Here is a 26,635-nt window from a genome sequence, read left to right as displayed (position 1 = left end):
TTTAGCATCCGTATAGTCCCTTTACGAATTGGGATGCTACAAATACAGTATGTTAGGAAGATTAGGGATGAGTTTGTACCACCACCACCATTTTAATTTAGTGGCTTCCTCTTTCATATTTTGAAATTAAAAGACCAGGTATAGGGCCTTTTAAAGGGGTTTGATGCAATTTGGCCATTTTAAACTCACTACTGCCATCTCAGGTCTTACACGTAGCTGCAGGTTCTATATTAAGCTCGTGCATGACGGCACTTCGGACCTGAAGTAACACCTTTTTGAGTGACAGTGCAGGATTGTAGAGGCAGTTGTGGTGAACAGGTCTGAGCTCATTCTACACAATAGGACATGGCTGGAACATGTAGGGGGAGGAAAATACTTAGTTTTAACATTTTTAAACTCCGTGTAGTCCCTCTAATGAACATACATGTATCTCATGCATGTAACCACGCCACACCGGATTATATATTATATCCTTAGGCTAATTTCTAATATCTTTAGGCCTCATCCTGGCCTATTGCACATGTTTTTAGTGGTAGGGTAAACCGGAGTACCAGGAGGAAGCGTACTCAGACACAGGGAGAACATACAAACTCCACACAGAAAGGCCCCATCCAGGTGGGAATTGAACCCGGGGCCTGTACGGGGATAGGCCATCCAATTTAAATCAGGTCCGGGATTCGACGGCTAACAAAATGTGCGTATATGTAGGAACAGGGCTCAGATAGCTGAAGGCTGCAATGATTTCTATGGATACAGCATTCAGCATTATATTATGTGGGTTAAAAAGTCGATTAAGCCTGGCGTTTTGTGCCTAAACTCCCACCCTTCTAAGTTCTTTTAATGAGTTGACATTAACTCGGCGGTTTCTTTCCCGTGTGGCGCGAGGCTCTCGACATAAGTGGGCCAATTACGAGGCGGAGAGCGCACGGGCCAAAGGAAACAGAGGAGCACCTGAGGGCCCCGGCGTGAGGTATTCAGACTCATAAACGCGACTTTATTTAGACGGGACCCGATGACGTGGGACAGCAACACGGGAGTTATTTATATCGCAATTTCCATGTTTCTTCTCACGAGCTGGAGCCGAGAGTGCGGTACGCCGGGAAGGAAAGTGGAATCGCAAAAGTTTAGATGTGGGTTTTGTCTGTTGCCGTATCAAATGTTTTTAAAGCAAAGTGACAAAAAGTGTGGAAGTAGTTTAGATCATCATTACTTTGCATTTACTGCTGACATTTCGGGGCTAAACAAAGTCCCTTCTCCAGAGCCAAAGTTTCTGATTGGAATTGCACTAGGTTGCTAAGTGGGCTATATTGATGCTAATGATTTACCTTCCTGGATTTTGAACATTCTCGTTTCATTCTTGCATGTTGATATTGGCTTAAAGGGGTATTTCAGGATTTTTGACATAGGGCCTCATTTCCTAGTTATCCAGAGATATTTTTTGTGTGTGATTCAAGCAGTTCTTATATTTGAAGAGTTTCGTGGCGCTAGGCTAATGCAAGGCTAGTGCATTTCTATGGTATCAGCTAGCCTGCATTAAAAACAGTCTGACCCGCTCCACAGTGCACCTGAGGTAAATCACTTAAAACACCAGACTAACCATATAAATGTCTGTGTCCATAGAGTAATTTTAACCATTTAGCATTTAAAAGACCTTATATTTGAGCAGCATCAGCTCCGTGGTTGTATAAGCTACGCAGCGGCGGAGTGATCTGCTAGAAAATAGTCCCTCAAAATGCGATCATTCATGTGATGCAAGGTCAGTTATATTCCAAAAAATATTCTATCGACACAGACATTTATATGGTTAGTCTGGCGTTATAAGGGATTTGCCTCAGGTGCACTGTGGAGCGGGTCAGACTGTTATAGCTTATACCATAGAAATGCGCTAGCCTTGCATTAGCCTAGCGCCACGTAGCTCTTCAAATATAAGAACTGCATGAATTACAAAAAAAAATATCTCCAGAAATCAACAACACTCTGGATAACTAGGAAATGAGGCCCTATGTCAAAAATCCTCATCCTAGGTATTCATTCAAATTGGAGGAAGAATTCAGGAATTACAAGTCCACAAAATTAATCTGTTTGAGTTCAGGGGCTCAAAAGTAATGTCACTGAAGCTGAAACAAAATCATGATCCACCCCTTGACTTTCATAGTCATTAGGTTTGCATGTAAAGTCTAGGGGCTAAGCCCAGGGGCCCGGCAGGTTGAAATGCCCATGGGTATACGGTGAAAAATACATGCTCTGTGTCGGCTGTAAACTAGTACCCTCTCTCTTTGCATACTCCCTCAAATTTATCAGATGGTTTTATACCCGAGAATAAACCAGGTCTAAACCAGGACTGAGCCAGGACTACACCAGGTCTAAACCAATTCTAAACAAGGTCTGAGCCAGTTGACACTGGGAAAAAAATGTACCTATTGGTCTGTTAAAATGCATGAAAATGCACCAAAATGCACCATTAAAATAAAAAAGTTCGCTGTGCGAGGACCCCCAGACCCCCTTTTTAAATGTGTCCCCCCACCAGTCTGGCAGAAGCAAAGGTTCTTCCGCGAGTCCCACAGAGCTCAAATTGGGGTCATTATGTTACACAGTTTTTTTTTTCTTTTTCTTTTTTTTCACAAATTTGTCATTTTTTAAACTAGTACTATGTTTAAGAAGTTACTTCTGCATGTTGAAATAAAATAAAAAAAATCATTAATTTATCCTTTCATTGTAGAGAGAGAGAAATCCACAAACATACAGTATATGTACAGATGTTGTTAAGGCGCTATATAAATAAATATTAATTGACTATGGGGGGCCCTGAAAAAACTTTAGCCCCGGGGCCCATGTTGCTTAAATCCGGCCGTGTCCAGGGTCTGGTTGTTGGGGTGCATTTGAAAACCTCTCCTAGCGTCAATGCGGCTTTGATTTGGCTAAGATGTTACATGCAGCTCTGACTACAATCCGCCCAGGCAGGCATTCTAATCTATGAGCAACATTATAGTCTAACACTTTAGTCAGCTAGTTGTTTTAAATGGCGTTTCAGCTTGTCTCATTACCTCCGAGCCCCTGACAAAGAGACAGATTGATTTTGCGGGGCTGTAATTCCCGATCCCTTCCTCTGAGATTGATGTGAGTGCCCTGAGGGAGTCTGAGAGTCTGCACTTTAAGCCCATGTCAATTATCCAACATGTAGCTTGGCGAACGTTTGCTAAATGGATGAAAAAACAAAATCACTGTGTCATAATTTATACACCGCTGTGAGTGATTGACTTGTAATTGTTGAGAAAATCAGTTTGAGTGGTTATATCATGTATCTGTTGAAGCTTGAAACCCTCTTTTTGGTGCCTCATGAAGTTTTAGAAAATGAAACAGTGCCTGTGTAAGGAAAAGGAAGGAAGATTTTTAAATGAGAAATCTCCTTCAAATGTCAGAATAATGTTAGTTCAATAATTTTCTTTAAAAAAACTCTGACATACGTAACTGTTCATTTGAAAGAATGCACACTGAAACATCCCCAAAATATCTTCTGCACCGAGAGCGCTCTCAGCTGTGCTCTTGAGCATTAGCAGCTGCTCTTTTCTGGGTGCAACGCTTTTCAGGGGCGCGTTTATTTTAAGGAAGTTTCCACGGCTGTGAGGGACTGTGCTGCGTCGAGGACTGGGCTCTCGAATGCACCACGGCACTGTTTACAAGGGGCTCAGATACTACTACAAATGATAATATACTATTAAGCTACTTAACGAAAGACAGGCAAATGAAGAGGAATTCAAAATGTGCTTCCACTTGATGGTTTAGCAGCACAGCCAAGGTCAACGACATCAAACAGCTCTCTGGACTTTCTTTCACTAGATGATTTCCAGAGCATTTAACTTGCATATGACCTACTCGACTCAATTTTGGCTAAAACATAGTTAACACATTGAGGCCGCGCTGTTTTGGGGATTTATCTGTAGAGTGCCAACAATCCAGACCATTTTTCATGATGTTTGAAAACAGCGTATTCTATGTTATAGCTATGGACACATGCTGTGGCTCGTTTGAAAGGTGAGACTTCAAGCTCTCCATAGGTGGAAACAGTTAAAGTCTATGTGCCTCTGTTCCTGAGAAATCCTAAGCTAAACAGAGGCTAGTTTTGATAAAAACACAGATTTTTTTGTAGATTCAGAGATAATTGGGCCCAATCTCAATTCTCTTTTCTTCTTTTCTACCCCTTCCCCTAGCCCTTGCCCTTTCCCTACACCCTGAAACCGAGGGCTAAGGGCGAGGGTTGAAAAGACCATCCTAAGAAATGGGACAGCCCTCCATTTGACTGCATTTACTAGGTTAAGGTTATGTAAAAAAAACAAAAAAAAAACAAGCCTACTTGTCTGTATAGCACGTTTCTACTGAACCAGTTCATCACTTGACTGATACTGTTTTGTAACACCTAAACAACAGGACTCGTCTCATCCTAACAGATTTTCATCTGTTTCTGCTTCATCGCAACCGCAGCCTACGCTCTGAGCCCCGGGCCTGAGCGGAGGCTGCCGAGGTGTGCTCAGACTGGGGACAGAGAGCCTCGGACCCCGGCTCAGACCACAGTGACACGGGGAGACAGACAGCGGGGAGACAGCGGGCGCAGCAGCGATGAACCCCGTGTGTCATGGCAATAGCGATGTATCGAAAGTTTGGAAAGAAATTGCAAAAGTCGTCAATGCAGCGCAAATAGCATTTGCAGCAGCAAAGCGAAAACGTAGAACTGACATGTTTAACGCAATGGACTGTTTTAATTGTTACACAAAGCGAATAAAGTCACAAACTAAGCGTTCTGCAACTTTATAAATGTGGTAAGAGTGCTTAGTGATGATGTTCGTGAATTAATTTCGCAGCTTATTTCTGTGTTTTGTCAGTTCTCTCAGTTTTCTCAGACGTCCTTGGATCAATTTTTTAAATGAGGCCCTATGTCAAAAATCCTGAAATAACCCTTTAATCACTACTTAGCTACTACAGCTAATTCCTAACTCATAATGAATAGTTCTTCACATCCTTGTTAACTCGTCATTTATTAAGGCTGAACAAGGTGTTGTTATTATAAAGTGTTTCCAATGTTTTTTTTTAGTACCTGCTTTTGATACTGCTATTTTTCTGATTCCAGTAGTGCCCAAATATTTCATTCCCAACACCATACTGGTCGGGCTGGGGGAAAAATATTGCCTGTATTTAAAAATCTAGCCCTGGTGGGATTATACAAGAACGTCTTTGTTTACCATTTACCATTCTTCCCACTCCCCTTTCAAACATGTATTTTCAGTTCATGTCTTTTGTGCTTTGGCCAAATCGAAGTGCAATTATGTTTTTAAAGATCATTAATTTATTCACTGAAGTAAAGGATTGGATTCTGAGTCTTTCTATTATGTGAATTGTGCCGCCGTGGCTTTAAAAGGCCAATGGTGACACTGGCATTCAATATTTTCCACAGCCATTGAACACAGCATGACTCTGTACTCATAATACCTTTCGTTCACTCTTTTCAGGTCAACCTCTGTTCTTTCCATCCGTGTCTTTGAATGTCTTAATGATATCAGTAGCGGTTTGAAGTATGTATGGCGATATTATATACAGTACTTGCTGCTCCCTCCTACGTCATCGAGCCCGGTTCATTTCACTGATTAGCCATTTCAAGCGCAAGAAGTGGAACTAATCACCAAGAACACTTTGAAATTGCGCTCTTTCAGATCTCCGCGCCACAGCCTTACATTATAATCATGTTTCTCACTGCCATCTCTTGACTGGTGTAGATTTGTCCTGAGTGCAGCCATGAATAGACATGTAATGGTAGAGCAAAGATGGTATTTGAAGGGCGATTTATGTATTGGACACAATCGCCACGGCAACAAGTTCCACCTTTTTACATCCGGTTAAGTTTCAGTGACTTGGACATGTTGCTAGTTTCACTTGTGTAACTTTAAACCATGTTTTTAGTGCGGTGCATGATTAGCTGAAGTTTCACCCATCGCGTTCTGACAATCTCCCACCTTGTTCAGAGGTTTCTCTCTCAGGCCATGTCCACACAAAGTCAAGCTCAGGACAAAAAGCAAAAATATTTGATTAATCCTGCGTATCATCCATACGAAACCGGCGTTTTGGGGGTGAAGTGATCTCAAAATGCAGTTTACATGGCTCCATTGTTACGGCATCTCTGCAACTTTTACTATTTAACGATGACATCACCACGGCGGCAATTGTGTCTGTTATCCATCCATCCATCCATCCATCCATCCATCCATCCATCCACCAGCCCCTATGGCTCCTCCTGCAGGTGGTGGGTCCACAGGAGGACGGCCTCACGATTCTAACTGGGCCTGTTGGTCTCTCATAAGGGGCTTCTGAACCGCTCTTTATCTGACCCGTCACCGAGGACCTTTTTGCCATGGGAGACCCTACCAGGGGCACGAAGCCCCCGACAACAAAGTTCCAAGATCATTCGGGTTCTCAAACCCCTCCACCAAGTTAAGGTGACGGTTCCAGGAGGGGATCCATAATCTACTGACCTGATAATTCCCTTCACTGCACAAGCCACCGCTCCTTTGCCCCACGACCAGCCAGATCTTCAATGTAGACCAGGCCCTCGCGTGACGTGTAGTTCGATCGTAACCGCGCCATTAGCTCTAATGCTAACACCCTGTCAATCAATGTCCGGCCCTCATTAGTATACAAGATTTCTGAAATGTGCCAGACAAAAAACAGCCTGGTTTCTTTAATTGTTGAATTAGAAACCAGCTTTACAGTTGCTTAAATCGTTTGACATGGTGCATTGTCATACATGAAGATGATCTTGTTAGGGAAAGCACAGCTCTTCTTTTTGTACCATAGAAGAAAGTAGGTCATTTTCACACCTTCAGGGATCCTAAAGGGGCCGACCAGCTCTCTCACCATGATTCTGGCCCAAAACATGACTCCGCCCCCTCCTTACTGACGTCACAGCCTTGTTGGGACATGGTGGCCATTCACCAACCATCCATCTGACCATCCAGGGTTACACAGCACTCATCAGTGAACAAGACTGTTGTGAGTCTTCATGTATTTCTGAGCCACTGCAGCCGTTTCTGCTTCAGCTTCAATGAACAGTTTAGGGGAGGCCGGATAGAAGGTTCATGCACAACTGCAGCCTCTGGAGGGTCCTACACCTTCATGTTCGTGAGACTCCAGAAGCACCAGCAGCTTCAAATACCTGTCTGCTGCTTTGTAGCTGCTGTTCTATTCATCTGATGTATTTGTCTGGCAGAAACCGTCCTTATTGTGCCTTTATCTGCACAAACCCGTGTGTGCTCTGAATCAGCCACAAATCTCTTAACAGTATGATGATTACGCTTAATCTTTCATGAAATATCGAAGGATTTCATTCCCAAACCAAGACATTCAACTATTTCATGCTTTTCATCAGCAGAGAGATCCTTTTTCTTTCCCATATTGCTTGAAAATGATGGTCGGCTTAATAATGTGGAACGTCCTTTTTCTGTAGTTTTTCCCTTAACTGGGCTTTACCTGAAAACTAATCATCCCAGGCGTCTGAGATTGAAGTCGGTGATTCAAAGAGCCCTGAGACACAATACCATCCATAAGTTTTGACGCTGAAATATAATTTGCATAATAATTAATATATATAGTGTTTGGTCCAAGTGCTTAAAACTGTTAGTGCTGCCCCCTGCTGTCCTGGCTACATTCTTGATCATATTGGCCTCTATTGACTGTGAAAGCACTGCTCTTCATTAATATGCATGATGTCATCAAAAGTATCCATATCGGAATAAAAAGTATTATACTGAGACCTTTCCCCCCATGTTTATCCAGCGCTGCAGCTCGTGTCGCTGCACAGCCATAGTAGGTCAGGCCTTTGCAATGGAGGTCTTTCTTCTACACCTGTGAATTCCCGCCGCAGCAGGTTGTTATGCTGCCTTAGTGTGAGAAACAAGTTCAAGCTCCCGCGGTTTTATAGAGAGATTTATGTAAGCCAGGGTTGTTTAGCCAGTGGCTCCAAAACAACAAGAAACCGCGGGGAGGCATGGAGTTGATTTAAAATGGAAAGCTTTCTCACAACAGACCGTGCTGAGGGAGATCGGGCGACGTTTAGAGCTGGTTTAATCTTGGTCTACTCCTGGTTTAGTTTGTCTGAGATTAGTTGGCGTCGTCCAGCTGGTCAAAAGGTCCTTTTGTTTGTCTGACTTTCTATGTAGAGCTTTTCCTGTTCTTCCTGTGTCTGGGTGTGTTTTTCCGCATGGGCTGCATAATTCATTGCAACATAATCGAAATGGCCACAGTTTGTTGTTCGTTAAGCCTAATGGATTTTTGCATTACACACTTTTTAGTCCGAGAGGATTAAGCGAACTGTTAAATGACCATATTTGGATTATAGTGTCATGTCGGGCACCCACATCCACATATGGGTGTAAAATATTTGTGAATGAATGTGCGAGGGAAAGCGAGGGAAAGCTTGTCTTTGTGAAGCGAGGTGGTAACTACGGGATATCCCCACCTCGCTAGCAACAAAGCGTCATAAAAGAAGCATTGTACAGGGTAAGTTTTGAAGATTTTGAGCTTGTCAAAAACATATCTGGAGTAGTCTTCAATGAAGGTATTCGAGTCGTCTTCTGTACTCAGTGGTTGGAGTCTCGAACGCTTCGCCTCTCATCCAAAAGGCTTCGTCAGCGAATTAGGGTTCTGTTCAGCTCGCAGCCTAGATAAAGACCAAAAGGGGAGGAGTTGGGGCAGGCCCGGCTCCTCCCCAGAAACTACCGTTACACTCCCTGTGAGTAAACACCTTTGAAGTAGAACGTCTCACTCCAGAGTCCTGAACTCTTTAAAGCTGTTCACTGCTCATTACCTGCCTATTGTTCTGTTGCTGGCTGGTGTGCCGTCTCATTGGACTGGCAGAAACCGGCTGTTGGCGAAGGAGGTTAGGGTAAAGTGGAGAAAGATGAAATCTGAGTCCCCCATTTCGGTTCATGGAGGGATTTTCTTGACAAAAATAGCTTCTTTTACTCCAGTAATAGGCTGTGATCAGCTTTGAAGAGTTCAGGACACACCGATACTCTGGAGTGAGCAGGTCGTTAGAGAAGCTCTACTTCAAAGGTGTTTACTCACAGGGAGGGTACCGGTAGTTTCTGGGGAGGAGCCGGGCCTGCCCCAACTCCTCCCCTTTGGTCTTTATCTAGGCTGCGAGCTGAACAGAACCCTAATTCGCTGACGAAGCCTTTTGGATGAGAGGCGAAACGTTCGACTCTCCAACCACTGAGTACAGAATCGACTGGAATACCTTCATTGAAGATGGACAACTCCTGTACGACTGAGAGCTTACACAGATATCTGGAGTAGTATTTCACTTCATTAACATAGAGAAATCCTGTTCATTTTGGTCGTTTCTTCTACTGTTGTAGTGCGACAATTTGTACTTCCTTGTACAACAATGAGCATGAAATACAATGAGACACAACTGACTTCAGGAAAAAACAATAAAGTACCGCATTACATCAGAAAAATGGGGGAATAATGCAAAGAAAATGTACTGACGATAAATATTGAGCCCAACAATGTATTGTTTATGTCATTCATCTTCATATAGTCATTATCGTGGCTTTGAAAAGTGGGTTAAAAGTGATCAGCGGACAAATTTCCCTCCTGCAACACAAAGTATAGATTATTTAGATTTTTCGACCATTAATTGTTATAGTAATTTGACCTAATTGACTCCTATACGGTAAAGTAAAGCTCATGTTTTTTCCTTGTTTTGCTCCAAAGGTGTTTCCGCACTGAGACTTTTAACCATCCACAGCTGTTTAGGGAAGATTACTTTGGTATTTTATTCAATTTCCCACCCATTGTTTTATATAATTACAGTGTTCACATTCAACAAAGCAGTCGGTGTGCAGTCTCATAAAAGTGTTTTTTAGCCCCCAGGGGCAAAATGAGGTCTTAATCGCCTTACGCAGATGTTCCTTTAGCGCTGGGGATACGAACACATGAAAACGTTTAGTAACAGGCGGAGGGCGTGAAAAAGGCTGGCTAATTTAGATACTGTAGTGTTGTTTATACATCAAGTGCAAACAGGGAAGTGATTTAAATGAGCTTTTACGTACGCTGTAAACTGGTACAGTAATCTCCAAGGATCATGTGCAACAAGTGCGTGTCATGCTACGAGTGTTGTCTTTGTAAAGGCTTTCAACACTCTAAAGTGGAAATGATTGTTTTTTTTCTTTGGTAAACTTTTTAAAGTCCCGCATGCAAAAATCACCTTTTTTTTTTTAGCTTGATTTACTGTTAGCTTCATGAACAGAGTACTGGGTGTGGTGTTTTGTTTCATTCACAGATGTTTCATATTTTCCTCATCTCCTCCTTTCACATTCAGAACACCTGCACGCACTTGGATTAATGTCACACAGATGAATCTCTTCTGTGTTTTAATCACTGGGCGACGAAAGCCCTTCTCTTTGGTCGTCATGGTGCGGGGATGACATTGCTGTAATACCACCCCCTGGTGGCCAAAGACTTTAACCTCGTTTGCACTGCTTAAAAGCCTGGCTCCAAAGAAATGTCGCTGCTGAGGTGGGCCATCTCTGGTGAGGTGGGCCATCTCTGCTGAGGTGGATCATGTCTGCTGAGGTGGGCCATCACTGCTGAGGTGGATCATGTCTGCTGAGGTGGGCCATCTCTGCTGAGGTGGGCCATGTCTGCTGAGGTGGGCCATGTCTGCTGAGGTGGGCCATGTCTGCTGAGGGGGGCCATGTCTGCTGAGGGGGGCCATGTCTGCTGAGGGGGGCCATGTCTGCTGAGGGGGGCCATGTCTGCTGAGGTGGGCCATCTCTGCTGAGGGGGGCCATGTCTGCTGAGGTGGGCCATCTCTGCTGAGGGGGGCCATGTCTGCTGAGGTGGGCCATCTCTGCTGAGGGGGGCCATGTTTGCTGGTGGGTCATCTCTGCTGAGGTGGGCCATCTCTGCTGAGGTGGGCCATCTCTGCGGCCGTCTCGATAAGCCCCTCCAGACTGTTTCTACAGACACATTGATGTTCACTGGCATATTTAAAACCAGGATTTAAAACCAATTCCTCCCATCTTTCTCTGGGACATTTACTGCTGCTCGTGGCTTGTGAAACTCGACATTTGCTTCTCGTGTCAGAATGTTTTTAAGTACAAATGTAGCAACTTCAGGACTTGGCAAACAACCATATGTACATAAAATATCAAGCTGGATAGGAATTTGTGAAACTGTTTGCAAAGAAGATAGAAAAAGAGCTCGTTTGGCATTGTAGTAAGGCTCAGTAGAGTATTACCAGCCGAGTAGGGACTCCGCCTGGCCAATCGCAGCCGTAGTTGTTGCCCCGCTGTGATGGATTTTCTGTATGTGCTCTCCGTTGTACAGAATGTGCTATAGCTGTGTGTGGTTAGAGTGGGCTGCTCTGATGATCCCTGTCTCCTCTGCGGTTTCCTCAAACACGTGACTGACTTTAGAGACTCTTTATTTGAAAGTTTGGGTTTTTGTTCCTTTTGATATGAAGTAAACAGGTTGAGATCAAGCCTCCACTGGTTTTAGTGACGTTGTGTGGTGGTTACATTTCTAGTCTGGATCGTCGGCACAACCCCTTACAATTGTCCGAATTAGAAAGTTCAGAGAGAATCAAAGTCTCTTTATTTTCTGTAATGAATCGTCATCAACTAAAGGATCCAGCACATGTATGGAGTGAATGAATAATGCAATGTGAAGATAAGATAAGATAATATAGCCGTTATTGATCTCACAATGGAGAAATTTACTTGTCACATACAGCTCTTAGAAAAACTCAGGGTGAGCAAATAGGCAGAAAATGTGAGAAAATAAACAAAAAAAGATTAAATAGTAAAATAGTGGTATCTTATGTACAATGACTACCAAGGACTTTGTGGGGGACAAAAGTATAAACAGTAAATAATTAAGTATACAGACTACAAACAAGAAAAGTGATTTAAATACAGGGGTTATTGCACATGTTACTTTACAGTCTTGTTGTTCAGTCTATTAGCAGTGGGGATGAAGGACCTGCTCCTTCTTGTACAGAGGGTGTCTCAGTCTGCCACTGAAAGAGCTGCTCAGCTCCTCTACAGTCCCGTGCAGTGGGTGGGAGGTGTTGTCCATGATGGAGGTGAGCTTGGCTAACACCCTCCTGTCCCTCACCCCCTCCACAGAATCCAGGGGGCAGCCCAGGACGGAGCTGGCCCTCCTGACCAGCTTGTTCAGTCTGTTCTTGTCCTGCTCTGTGGTGCCCGGGGCCCAGCACACGGCAGCGTAGTGGAGAGCAGAGGTGACCACAGAGTCATAAAAAGTCCTGAGCAGAGGCCTGCTCACTCCAAAGGACCTCAGTCTCCTCAGAAGGTGGAGGCGACTTTGGCCCTTCTTGTACTGGGCGTTGGTGAGTCTAGTTTATTGTTGAGGTGAACACCCAGGTACTTGAAACTGTCCACCTCCTCAATGTCCTCCCCCTGGATGTTCAGTGGTGTGTGCGGTCGTGGCTTCCTCGTGAAGTCGATCACCATCTCCTTCGTCTTACTGGTGTCCACAAAGCGCAATATAAACGCAATATTATATACGCAATATTATATATATACAAATATACAAAGCCATTATTCTTAATATAAGGCAGAAACCTTTGATATAAGCAGCGACAGAGGCCAGTGACCGTGTAGTTTCCCCCCAAAAAATATCTCCAGGTTCCGTGATGGCGCGGGCATATTCCAAGATGATAATGCCAGTGTTCATTGGGCTCACATTGTGAAAGAGTGGCTCACATTTCACCCTGTTAAGAATCTTTGGGCTGTGCAGGAGAAGGCTTTGCACTGTGGTCACACTCTCCCATCATCAATACAAGATCTTGGTGAGAAATGAAATCAACCCTGGCTCTTTGGACATCGGAGAAGCTTATTGAAAGACAGCCACAGCCTTTTAACTAAGTGGCTTCCTTTCATTGTTTGTAAAGAATCAGTTATAGGGCTTCTAAAGATGAGAGTTTTCAATTATAGTATCAAAGTCAATTTGAATTGCCACAATTGGCCCCATCCATTTAAACAAGTGATCATTGTATTCATTAACCTCTTACCCCCTGCCATTTTCTCCCTTTCAGCTTTACCCAAATCTAAAAGCTTCTGGACCGGAGTTTACAGACTGTTAGGCCAGTGTGACTCCTCATTTGAAAGCTAAGATCCACAAAACGGATATAAACAGATCTTTTTCACTTTTTTGCTGCACCTATGTTGCTAAAAAGGTTTTAATTTCAGTCAGATTTGTCATAACGTACTTTTCCAATGTTGTGCAGCACTAAACTTCTCAATAATGTTTTTGCCCTTGATTTGAATTGAATGACTTTTCAAACTCGAGTGTCAAATTGCTAGTGCCAAATGAATGCATATCTTTCTTCGTCCCTGAAACGACCCCCCTCAGAGTCGACCTTGAATGAATGAGAAATGAAAGTAAAATGAGGCTTTGAACTCCTGGTGAGAACATTTTGCTTTAGTTTAGCATCTCGTTAAACTGTCAAAAGTCGATTCACTCCTTTTCAATCTGAGAAAACGGAACATTGATGTGATTTCTGTTCAGTTCAGAGACTGTGCCGGGTTACACAATGTTTTTTTTTCTCAGTGGATACAAGTTTGCCCCAGCTACTTATCCATCTTCTGATGCTTTGTCACGTTCTGGGTCACTGGGAACAGCCCAGACCTCTCTCTCCCCAGATGCTTCTTCCAGCTCCGGAGCCGCTTCGAGGACAGTGTGTGTTCTCCCAGCGTGTCTTCAATCATGGGGCTCCAACATTTCTCTCCAGCGAGCGACTTTAACATAAAGGAGACACACCTGGACTACGATTTGATGTCGATCACATGGTTTAAAGGGGCTAGATGAAGTTCGCCATTGTGTACTCACTACTGCCACCTCAGGTTGCAGGATTTCATTAAACCAAAGTCTGTTAGTGGGATGGGCACCAGGGCTTCAGCTCGAGGAGACTGTGAGGTTCCACACAGGCAAACCTTCTTTGGACAGACTGTGCTCTCTGTAAAAGGCATCAAGTGCTGGAATAGTCTCCCTTTATCAGTAAGAGAGACTCCAACTCTGGCCACTTTTAAAGCTCATTTTAAACTGTGGCTAAAGGAAAACCAGGCCTGTAAACACTTTTAGTTGTTATTGCATTTATAGTGATTTGTTGTCACATTTTGTAAATTTTAAATTGTGTATGTGTTGCCTGCCTAGGGGCTACAGATGGAAACTCGCATCCCTGCTATAATCTGGCATATTTACAGTGCTCATGTGCAACTGTTCATTAATATGCATTGTCCCTATCAAATAAATAAATACACAGTAAAATCACATAATCACAGCGCATATAAAAGATAAAAGCCTAAAAGTGTAGGGTGTAGACTCACGAGGGGCCATAGGTCTGAACAGGTAGGTTTAAAAGGAACAGGCCACCGTTTTTACATACTGAGATATGTTCTTACCTGAGCTTAGACAAGTTGATGCGTACCTGTCTGGTCTTTGTGCGAGCCCTCAGTCACGCAAAATGACCAAAGATGTTTGTTTTGCGTTCACGCCAAGCGGACCGATCCGCGCCACAGCGAGCGGCTGTAGCTTTCTCTCTCTCTCGAGACATGAACATTGTTTAGCTCGCGACGGGGTGACACCTGTGAGAGTCTAAGGCTTAAAGAAGAACAAGGCAGCTCGATGTAAACGAGGAAATGAATGTCAGCGGTGCTCCCATCAAGTAGCAGTCACCTCCTCTTGTAGCGCCCTCTCACAAGTGGCAAAGGCGCAAAGTACAGAGCTCAACCTTCTCAAACTCTGAGCTTAGGAAGACCAGTGCACAGGATGATATTTCAAAAGAAGCCTCTGCTGTTTTTCACATCTATCTCTAACATGCACAGCAGGCTAAAAACTCCACCCACGTTCCTCCGGACTAATCTTGAGAAGGTTCCCCAAGAGCTGCTGTCTGTTACTGCTCGTTGAAGGATGGGTGAAGTGCAAAGGGCACAGTAAGGCCAATCCAAAAAGTTTGCTCTGAAACCTGCAGCAGAATAATATAGTTTTGACTTTAACTTTATGAAACAAACATATGAGGTCATGAGATTATCAAAAATTTGAGCCATCTTTTCCAAACTGTTTTTCCTAGTTCCTGGTGGAGGCGCAGGGCAAAGGTCATGCTTTATGGAGGTGAAACAGTTCAGTGTGGGAGGCAGTTTCTGTAATATCATTTAGGCTTTTTTTTCCACTGATGCCAAAACATTTTTCACGAGATAAACATCCACATTCTGCTGTCGGCTCATCCGGAAATCATCCAACGTGTAACCAAACGAAGGGGCGCTGCTGTGTGAGTAATATTCTGCGTCAAATTCCTTTCAGAGCAAACCGGAAATCCAAGTATTTCCAAAGAAATTGATGCAAAGATGCCTCCATGATGTCATTTAAACCTATAGGAGCTCAAACCCTCGCCTTGAGTGGCGGTTGACTGAAAAAAACGCAATTTCTCCATGACTTGAAATATCATGACTAAATAATTGCCTTGAGAATGTGGCTTAAAGCGCATAATAAGTTCTTTTTTATGTGCTTGTAGTTATGAATTGATTCAACGGGATACTGCTTGTGGTAGCTCACCATTAAAGTGGCAGTTTTATGAAGAAAAGTTGCAATTAGTAAGAAGAGAATTCCATGTTTCAAGGATTTGCTCCTGGTTTATTGATTCTGTAGGGTTTCACAGCGTCTTTTGCAAGTTTCTATTCAAGTGAAGTTTATTTATCGAGCCCATCGCTTCTGTTCTCCTTCCAGAAACGCCAAGAGAATGATTGCAGCAGCATGTAAAATAATCATAACCTGGCGCTGTAAACCCTCAAAAGGAGATAATAACTGTAAGGCCTTCCTTTTCTACAGTGTGCTGTAGCCCCGCACTCGGCACGATCAGCTCTCGGAGACTTCCTCCTCCTCCTCCTCCTCCTCTTCCACCTCCGTCGGAGACAGAGGAACTTAATCAGCGAGTGAGTGGAAAAAAGGGAGAGGAGTGTGGGTCTGTAGAAAACATTAACCTACACTACAGACATGTGCTGGCTTCATATTTTGCTGCCTTCTCCTCTGTTCCCCGCGTTTTCAGAAGACTTTTGGGCACCAGCTTGAGCCGTGAAAATGTGTAATGCATCGCGGAGCCAGATGACATTAACTGATTTCGAAAGTGCTGCTGAATGACCTGGTGACATGAGGAATGGACTCTGTGGAGACTGGAGCTCTTTGCTGTAGTACGTCTCTTTCTTATTAAGTTTATTCAGGGTTTTATACTCTATTCTTATGGGTGTGGTTTAGTTGGATTATGTCCTGGATCATTTTGGAATTCCAACACAAAATCTTCCTTCTGTCTTCGTGAAGTTTTTGTCTGTAAGAAAACAACTCTTGCTGTTGAGTAAAGTTATCATGATTCTGATATGATGAAATGTAAAGGCTGTAGCTTCTTCCTTGGACCACGAGACACTGATTCATTCCACAAAAATGACTTAAAGAAGAACTAAGTAACTTGTTTACCTTAATAAATCCTTTTCGTAGTTCCTCTGGGGGTAATACAAGTGTTAATGGGATGATTGGGGGGTCTTTCATCTCCCCCTGATGTGTCTGTCCAGAAAACCACCCTTGCAACTTCCCTGCCTCGGGGTCGGATGCCCCAATACACACTAATGGAATCACGAAGAAGAAGCTAACAGCAAACGGCAAAGCTAACTGTGGGCTAGTGCCACTTAAGCAGTGTTTACAGCCAAGTTTGAGTGAAAAAAATATCTTTATTGAGTTGTGGAACAATGTACGATATCCGTCTCTCCCTTCGTCTTTTCTGTCAGCGTAGTATTTACTCTCAAGGACAATGAGTAAAAACGCAACATCCTACAACAGCTGCAGTGGCGCTTGTGGCCTCTAGGGGCATGAGTTACTTAGTTCTGCTTTAAGTTCACACATTTTCCGGGTATGAAAACATAATTGGCAAAGAAACATGTTGCTTTGAGATGCCATCTGTGTATGAAAAGTGCTCTATGAATAAAGATTGATTGATTGAAAGAAAGAACTATGTTGCTGCTTGAATATAGGTGCAAAAAAAGGATTGACATGTAAGAAGTGCTGTATATTCGCATTTACAAGTAGAAAAGGAAGGTTTGCTGCCAGGAAACGGAGATTGTGACAAGACATCAAGTCATCTCAAAATATAACAACAGATGGTACAGTTGTGTCAACCCTTAGGGAACAGATACAATTCATGTCGACCAAGGGCTTATTAAGTACTGTACTAAGTACTGTACTAATAGTCTGATGAAGGAAACGTCACCTAGGTGTAAGCAATAAATTCTCAGTGGGAGCAAAGTAAGCTTCTTTTTTGTACCTATCACTGGATAATGATGCAAATGGGCAAAAATTATTCTGCAGAAAATATACCACAGCAAGTCTTATATCCACTAAAATCGACACAGCTGGATATTTTCATTATTTCAAGAACCATTGTATCACTTCCACAGGGCCAAACATGTGAAGTCCCATCAGGATGGAGAGTCGGCACTCGGCGGTGACCCTTTGCACAGTCACTGAGGGCCAACTCTGCTTCAGGGACTCAGCATAATGAATAATGAATTCGAAAAACTACTACTGCGCCAAGGACAGTGTTCGACACCACTGGATATTAATACTAGCTCCATATTAATGCTTTTTTGTTGTGGTTTCGGCTGCTGGTTTTACGTGGCTTTCTCCGTACCTTTGTATCACCTCTTGTGACAACGCTATATGACCTGGAATGTCCCGCGGTTTGGCTTTAGCCCAAGCAATAAGAAAAATAGAATGAATTCCAGCGCCTGTGATTGCATAAGCCTTGACACACATATCGGGCCATGTGTAGGCCGCTGTGCTCAGCTTTTTGGTTCGTTTTCTGGCGGTGGAGGAGGGGTCCGGACCTGAGCTTCTGGTCAGAGTCTGCTTCAGGCGCGGGATGAATGGGGGCTTGTGCGATGGCGGGTGGGACGGGCCTGCAGGGATTTTGGCCTCTTTACCTCAACAACCCCATCAGCTGAAATTGACTCCATATGTCAAAAAAAGGCAGCGCTCAAATCCGCGCGGTTAGACGCAAAGGGGTCGGACGCGCTGTTTGTTTGACTCCCATCTGCAACACCTTAGTTCATAATACACTGACCAGCTGTAGCTTTGAGTACAGCTGTGGCCTGCAACGTCAAAAGATGTCAGGTGTTGCCTTCATTTTTCATCAAGATCTTGTAACGTCCCAAAGATTCTCTATGGGGTTATGGTCATGACTCTGTAGTGGCCAATCCATGCGTGAAAATGGTGTTGATGCACTATTTCACAATGTGAGCCCAATTAATCCAGTCGTCATCTTGGAATCAGGGAAGAAGAAGGATATCATTCAGGATGATCAGGTAGTCATCTGATATTATTGTTGGGGCACATACGTAGTGTTGCTGAACCAAGACCTGATCAACGGCAGTGAACTCCAGATCAGAACATTTAAATCCACAAAAGTGGAAGTGTATGTATGGATGGATGGATGGATGGATGGATGGATGGACTGTACATCCAATTTTATACTTTCTGCGGCCTTGCTTCAACAAGCGTCTCCAATTTCACAAGATTTATTTCCGTCAGGTGTTGCATTAACTTTTCACCGTGTTGATTGGGTCAATAATTGATCCTCTTGCCTGGCCAGCCATTTGTGCTTTCTGCTTGCAGACAATCATTTCATGCTAGTTTCTTTTATCGCTCCAATCTCAGGTGCACATTTGAAGCACGGGACTCGAATGCAGGCACTCGAATCCCGTGTCGTTCAGAACAAAATGGAACTTCTCTCACCAGTAATCAGAATATGGTGATTTTCAGATTTCTTGTTTTATCTTGTGGTTTTGTACTTGAGTGAATTGCACTGTTGGATGTACCATTGGTTTTAACTCGTGGATATAAAGTCTCTAAAGAATTGGAAAAAAATATAGTTTGGCCAGGCTATTGTTCCCAGCTGTCTTTACAATTATACACTTTTTTAAATCCAATTTTAGTGGCTTCTGCGATCTTCAATCTTGTTTTCTCTGCTTGACACTTCTCAAACTACTTTTGATCTATTATTATTATTATTACTGCCTCCACGAGATCTGTCCTTGACTTTGAAAAAATTAAGAAGCTACTCATTTCATTGGAGTTAAATATCTAGTTGCCACCAGAAAGATGCCAGGCAGTGTATTAGGCTTAGAATTTTAAGTTACACGTCGAAAGGAGCCAGCTGAGGTGGCTCGGGCATCTGTTTCGGATGCCTCCTGGTCGCCTTCCGCGGGAGGTGTTCCAGGCATGTCGTAGTGGGACAAGGCCTCGTGGAAGACCCTGGACACGGTTGTGGGACTATGTCTCCGAGCTGGCCTGGTGTCACCTCGGGGTCCCCCCAGAACAGCTGGAGGAGGTGTGTGTGGATCGGGAAGTCTGGGCATCTCTGCTGAGACTGCTGCCCCCGCGACCCGGCCCCGGATAAAGCGGAAGAAAATGGATGGATGGATTCTAAGTTACAATAGTTTATGTATGCATCCAAACAGAGTGCATGTGTGTCATCATCACACTCAAGACCTGCAAAATTACTTCCTAACACATGAAATCTGCCTGACTTTATAATGGTTTTTCCTTCTTGCAACCAGGCTGCGGACAGTGATAGAAATTACAATCAGGTTAAAGTTAAAGGGATATTTCAGGTTTTTGGGCATAGGGCCTCATTTCCTAGTTGTCCAGAGTGTTTTTGATTTCTGGAGATATATATATATATATATATTTAACTAGCTGAGACCCGGCCTTTGGCCGGGCCTCGCTAGTTTCCACATTTGATATTCTGAGATTATGAGTGATTACAAAGAAATGTCCAACCCGTCACACAGTTCAGCTGTAGACCAGTGGTTCCCAACCCATTCCAAAAACTATGGCCACTAAATGTGTAAAATAATGAAGGCTAAAAATAATTTCAAACAAACTGCAATTGGAGTGTTTGATGCACCCGTACTCCTTTCTTATAAACTACAATGACAATATGTTCGCTAAACTCAGGGAATAGAAATCAAGAGACAGTGGAATAATTATGGATAAATATTAGGGGTTCAGCTCTAACGGTTGAGTTCACGGTGCAGGACCTGTGGTTTGGTGCATCACGGTAGCGTACAATCAAAAAAATAATAAGTAGGTTTTGAAATGAAATAGCCTAATGATCGTTGTTTGACAGTATTTATAACCTTACAATAAAATTGGCAATGCGTTCAAAGCTGCTTTAGAATAAAATGTACCTCTGGGCTCACAATACGTGAAAGCAAAATAGAAAACAAATGGTCCAGCAGCAAAGTAAAAAAAAAGAAAAAAACTACGCAGTGCAGGCCATGCGCTCGTTAAGTGATAGTTTCATTTTCGCTTTTACTCACACGGAGGATAAATCAGTCGGAGCAGCGCGTTTGATTAGAGGCTCGTGTTTTGGGCAATGTGTTGCGTGTACTTTATTTCGGAGACAAAGCTTTAGAGACGGAATACGGCCAGGATTGGCTCTTGCGCATTTCTCTGCGTCTCTGACTTTACGCAGCACTGGATCTATAATGAACCACAGCCTCGGTCACTGCAGGAGAGACATAAACAAAGACGCGCAGATGTGTTTTGGAGGAGGTAACTGTACCTGTGCGGAGCGTCTGCAGCTGCAGGTTAGGGTGAGTGACGATGACACACATCGCCCTGTTTGGATGCGCGCGCGCACACATACACACGCACGCGCACACACCGCCCTGTTTGGATGCACGCGCGCACACATACACGCACGGACGCACACACGCACACACACACCCAAACGCACGCGCGCGCACACACACACATCGCCCTGTTTGGATGCGCGCACACGCACGGCAGTCAGATCTCGTGCACTCGCGTGGTAGTGACGGCGGATCAGCCCCCAGCACCAACCACGCACAAACTCACTACTGTCGCCAGGCTTCCTGGTGTTCCCAAGCGGTCTCCCATCCCAGTCCTAACCAGGCCCGTCCCTGCTTTGCTTCAAAGTCGGTATGGGAAATAAACATGGCGGCGCCCAGGCGGCGGCCATTGAGATAGCGTTTTCTATTATAGATTCATGGGGTCCTCATATTTGAAGTGTTTAGTGGTGCTAGGCTAGTGCTAGGCTAGTGCATGTCTATGGTAACTAGTGGCCTGCATTAAAAACCTCTTCAAAATCATGGGTTCGTCCTCCAAACGTTGCCATATTTGATTTGTAGAAAGCTCCCTTGCGAATTCCACATGTAGTAATGCGGCCACAGGTAACTACTGTAGATCCGGCAGCCGAGCAGATCACTCCGCCGCTGCATAGCTTGCAACCACGAAGCTGATGCTGCTCAAATATAAGTTATTTTTAAATGCAAAATCAGTCACACAGACATTTCTATTGTTAGTCTGGTGTTATAAGTGATTTGCCTCAGGTGCACTGTGCTTGGGTCAGACTGTTTTTAATGCAGGCTACTAGTTACCATAAACATGCACTAGCCTAGCACTAGCCTAGCACCACTAAACTCTTGAAATATAAGGACTGCATGAATTGAATAAAATATATATATCTCCAGAAATCCACAACACTCTGGATAACTAGGAAATGAGGCCCTATGTCAAAAATCCTAAATCCTAGAGCACACACATAAGAACATTAAGACATGAGAAATACCCAGTACACGAGTTCCAATGCAGAAGTTTTTTCTTGGGGACAGGAAGGACAACTGGCCATTGACTGGGGGGGTGGGGCTGAGGAACCATGTTAAACAGGTTCGGGACGGGGTATGTGTGTGCAGTGTTTTACAATCTTGAAAGTCAGCGTTGTGCAAAATATGAGCTCGAGACTTTAGCCCTGTGGCTTGGGCTTGGCCTTGAAGGGAAAGTGTTGACTCTGTAGGAGAGATAAGGTCCAGCTGCTTAAACCAGCTCTCTCAGGAGGAAGAGAATCCAGCAATAGTTCATAAACGTATAATAATTAGCATTTACTTGGTCTCAGCATTAGTTCAGTTCTCCAGGGCAGGTAGCAGGTAGGTTCAGGGGCAGGACCACACCTCAACCAATCACTCCATGAGCCAAATATACCAAGCCAAGCCTCTTCACCTCTTTTTGCCTGAAGCTGTGTACCCGAAGAGCCTGGTTCATCATTTCACTCCACATGGCTTTATTACTACGATTTTGTTTCCGATTTTGTTTTGCATTTTTAGCCTGGGGGCACATTTTAAAGCAGCTCTGGGTGTAGATATAACATCCAGAAATCAGTCAACAAATTGCTGGGATTTTGGAAGTAGTGATGTCATTTAGATCCTTCTCTGTATTGAACGTACTATGGATTGTGCTTCATGATTTAAAGAGAAGCTGAGCAAACTTTTCCCTGCAATGGTTAAAAGTGTTAGAAGAGTTCTCGTGGGGTGAATAAATCTGTGTAGCTTAATAGTCTCTCCTATTCAGTGGCTGTACTTTATCCAGGAATCTTCCCCCGAGCCCCTATTATTTCAGAGCCCTCTCCTTGACATGAACAGGAATGGTAAAAATGTGCTGTGCCCCTCACCACATTCACCCAGACAATGTTTTCTAATGGGATTTCTGAGAGAGGGAAGAGAGATCGAGAGAGAGAGAGAGGAGGTGCAAATTATGTAATCGAGAAAAACTATCCGACGTTGGGGGAATTTGCGCAGATATCTGGCCCCATATGGTACTGCGGCCTGGCAGGGGCTCAGGGCGCAAAGGGTGACCGGGTTCAACACCTCATTCTAACTACCGCGGGATAAGTCGTTTTTAAAAGGCCAAGTTTGGGCGCAGACCGCATGTATTAGCTTTGTTCCACTGGAGAATGTCGGCTGGGGAGAGTGGGGGGGGGGGGGGGGGGGGGTAAATTATTGGAAAGCCTTGAGGTACAGTGAGGCTTGGAACAGACGCGCATTACTCCGACGCCCACCTACTTGGATCACAGGCAGCTTTTAGACATTATGTATTGGGCCTCCAATATCCGTAATAGTGCCAATGTGCTGTTCAGCACTTTTAGAAACGGTTACATTCACTTGGTTTGGTTGGAAGATTTATCACAGTCGAGATGAAATTGCAATTTGAATTGTTGTACTGAAACTGCCGGAGCAAAAAATAACAGTCACCACAAATAAAAGAGGTCACATTCTCTAATATTTCGTTGGAATGCATTTACTGCAGGGTGTCCAAACTTTTTTTTTTTTTTTTTTTTTTTTTTTTACCAAGGCCCGGATATTGAAATGTACAACATGGAGAGCCACAGGTCGGTGGTCATTTAACTGGGTGTATTTAACGTCTTAAAGGGATATTTCAGGATTTTTGACACAAGGCCTCATTTCCTAGTTTTCCAGAGTGTTGCTGATTCCTGGAGATATTTTTTTTTGTGATTCATGCAGTTCTTATATTTGAAGAGTTTCGTGGCGCTAGGCTAGTGCTAGGCTAGCGCATTTCTATGGTATCAGCTAGCCTGCATTAAAATGTTTGTGTTTGTGTCGATAGAGTAATTTTTGGAATATAACTGACCTTGCATCACATGAATGATCGCATTTTGAGGGACTATTTTCTAGCAGATCACTCCGCCGCTGTGTAGCTTATACAACCACGAAGCTGATGCTGCTCAAATATAAGTTATTTTAAATGCAAAATGGTTAAAATTACTCTATCGACACAGACATTTATATGGTTAGTCTGGTGTTAAAAGTGATTTGCCACTGTTTTTAATGCAGGCTAGCTGATACCATAGAAATGCGCTAGCCTAGCACTAGCCTAGCGCCACGAAACTCTTCAAATATAAGAACTGCATGAATCACAAAAAAAAAATATCTCCGGAAATCAGCAACACTCTGGATAACAAGGAAATGAGGCCCTATGTCAAAAATCCTGAAATATCCCTTTAACTCCCACCTGAACCGTGCTCATTTACTCCAGTTTGGCTTTACCCAAATCTAATAGCTTCATGAAAAGAGCGATAAAAACGAGGAAATAAAAATGTGCCAAAAAAAGCGACCAAAAAAAGTCAAGAAAAAGAACAAGAACGTGACAAATAAAGAGACAAAAACAGGACAAAAATGTGACAAAATTGCTGTTCAAGGTTTTAGCTTTCAATTACATTACACTGTTGATCTCCAGTTGAGAAGCTTTTAGATTTGGGTTCAGGAGGGCCAGCGGCGTCCTGGGCTGCCCCCTGGACTCTGTGGAGGAGGTGAGGGACCATGGACCACATCATTTGTACTTTTATGACTGTTCGGAAAACAGAAAATATTCAGCATAGTTCTCCATCTCATTATCCCTGATCCAATCTTTCACAATGTGAGCCTGAATGCTTGGAACAAACCCGTGCAACAGGGAAGAAGAAATCCATTGATGAAATAACCTGGTCATTCAGGATGCTCAGGTCGTCAGCTGATCTCCTTCTTTGGGCTCATCGTGTTGCTGAACACAGAATAAAAAGTCTGTACTAAATTAAAGTGCCTTGTTGAGTCATCACAGCTTGTGGGAAGAAACTGTTGAAATGGCTGATCAGTTTATTCTCAAGTTGAGTCACAGAATTTGAAAAAAGTATCTGTGGACTTCAAAGTCAATTTACTGTCTGTGAAAATAGGCTCAGCTGTTGCAGACTACAGCGGTGTTCGTGCGTCATCGTTCCCAAGTCATTATAAAAAGTTCAACAGGTTACACATACTGTATATTCTCTCCTGGTTGAAGTGTCTAGTTTTCTCTACAGTCTTGATGACCCTTGTCGCCCTTTCCTGCTACGGCGTCGCTGCAATCACACGTCTGAGTGGCTCGAACATGCCCTTTCATGTATCTTATTGTAACGGAGGAAAAAGCACAATAGCACATTCTTTTACTGCCTCACGTTTGGCACAAGCCCTCATGAAGACACTGTTGTTTCATGTTCACAGACAGAAGTGTGAAAGACTCGCCTTGTTCGTGTTCTCTGCAGCTTCTCTTCCTGCTCAAATTGTTTGAGTGAGAAGTGGTCATTTTGTGAAGCCACTTGAGGCAACCCTTACCAAAAAGAAGTCCAGTTTACTTGTAATGTACTTATCAGAAGTATACTTCACCAAGTAAAGTTTAAGTATACTAATTATAATACTACCCCTCCTAGAACCGCCACCTTAACGTTCAGCCCCTTATGAAAACCATGAGGCCGTCCTTCACCCCCACGACCCGGAAAAGTGGAAGGGGATGGATGGATGGATGGATGGATGGATGGATGGATGGATGGATAATAATACTAATAGTATATATATACTTATACTAAAGTTTACTTACCTTTAGACTATACTTGTACTTGGCTGTACTTCAAAGTGAGACTAAAAGTATGCTGCTAGTAAACTAAGAGTATAAAAGAAGGTTGCTTTAAATTTTCCTGAAAAGTATACTTTTAAAGATCAAGTATACTCAAAGTGTACTAGAAGTAGACTAAAAGTAAACTTAGAAGACTACTTAAGAGTATACTTATGAGCATTTTTAAGTATACTACAAGTGGGCCAATTTAGTCCCAAGGAGTTTACTAAAAAAAAGTCAACTTAAAAATAAACTCAGAAGACTACTTAATGTCTCTGCTGACCCTCTCACCAGAAAACCCATCTTCTTCATCCTCCTCCTCTTCCTCTTCTTCCTCTTCTTCTACCTCTTCTTCTACCTCTTTTTCCTCTTCTTCTTCCTCCTCCTCCTCTTCCTCTTCTTCTACCGCTTCTTCCTCTTCTTCCTCTTCCTCTTTTTCCTCTTCTTCCTTTTTTTTCTTCCTTTTCTTCTACCTCTTCTTCTTCTTTTCCTTCTTCTTTTTCCTCTTTTTCCTCTTCTTCTTTTCCTTCTTCTTCTATTTCCTCTTTTTCTTTTCCTTCTTCTTCTTCTTCCTCTTCCTCTTCTTCTTCCTCTTCTTCCTCCTCATCTAGTCCCAGAAATGAGCCATTTTGTAAACACAGTCCGAGCTCTATTGTGCAACATCCATGTTCTGTTCCCTAAAATGACAATAATGGACATTATGCATTAGTAGCCGTGCTTTTAGTCTTGTGCTGTGTTTTACAGAGCAGGAGAAAAGTCGGCTACAGCCACCAGAGACCAGCCGTGTGTGTTGCCTTTTCTTTTTGTGGCTTTGCAACCTTTAATAATAATGTGTGGGCGAAGCACTAGCAACAAGATTAATGTAATTCCCTCCATCGAAGCGAGACAGGCTTTTATCACTGAGGCCCTAATTTTGCATCATCCCGTGGTTACGTTCAGATTGTCATATCAAAGCCACAGGGACGGGAGCAATTTGCATAATCAGCCTTTGCTTCTTCTGTGCATTTAAAGGATTCGTCTGATGTACTCTGATGGGGCTCAAGTTCAGGATGTTTTTTTTGTGTGAAAATGCTGCAAAATGTTGTAGACTTTTGACTGTTTGGAACTGGGGTGGATGCAGCCCAATTCTACTGCAGAGCATCATTGATTGAAATAGGCAAGGCAAGTTTATTTGTAGAGCACAATTCATACACAAGGCAATTCAAAGCGCTTCACAGTTGCATAAATACAAGAAAGCAAATAGAATCAATAAAAGCGTCAACATAAAATTAATCCATTACAGTAAAAGGCAAGAGTGCAG

The 26,635-nt window shown here is 43.3% G+C and overlaps 1 protein-coding gene across 3 annotated transcripts in view; it reads left to right on the top strand.

Annotated features, from left to right (window-relative positions):
- Positions 1-26,635, top strand: part of pald1a (phosphatase domain containing paladin 1a) — a 129,241-nt gene that overhangs the window by 86,086 nt on the left and 16,520 nt on the right. The gene's annotated exons all lie outside the window — the stretch shown is intronic.

Source organism: Gobius niger (assembly GCF_951799975.1).
Source record: "Gobius niger genome assembly, chromosome: 19".
Taxonomy (NCBI): domain Eukaryota; kingdom Metazoa; phylum Chordata; class Actinopteri; order Gobiiformes; family Gobiidae; genus Gobius; species Gobius niger.
The sequence above is the reverse complement of the archived record's forward strand: the minus strand, read 5'-3'. Positions and strand labels throughout refer to the sequence as shown.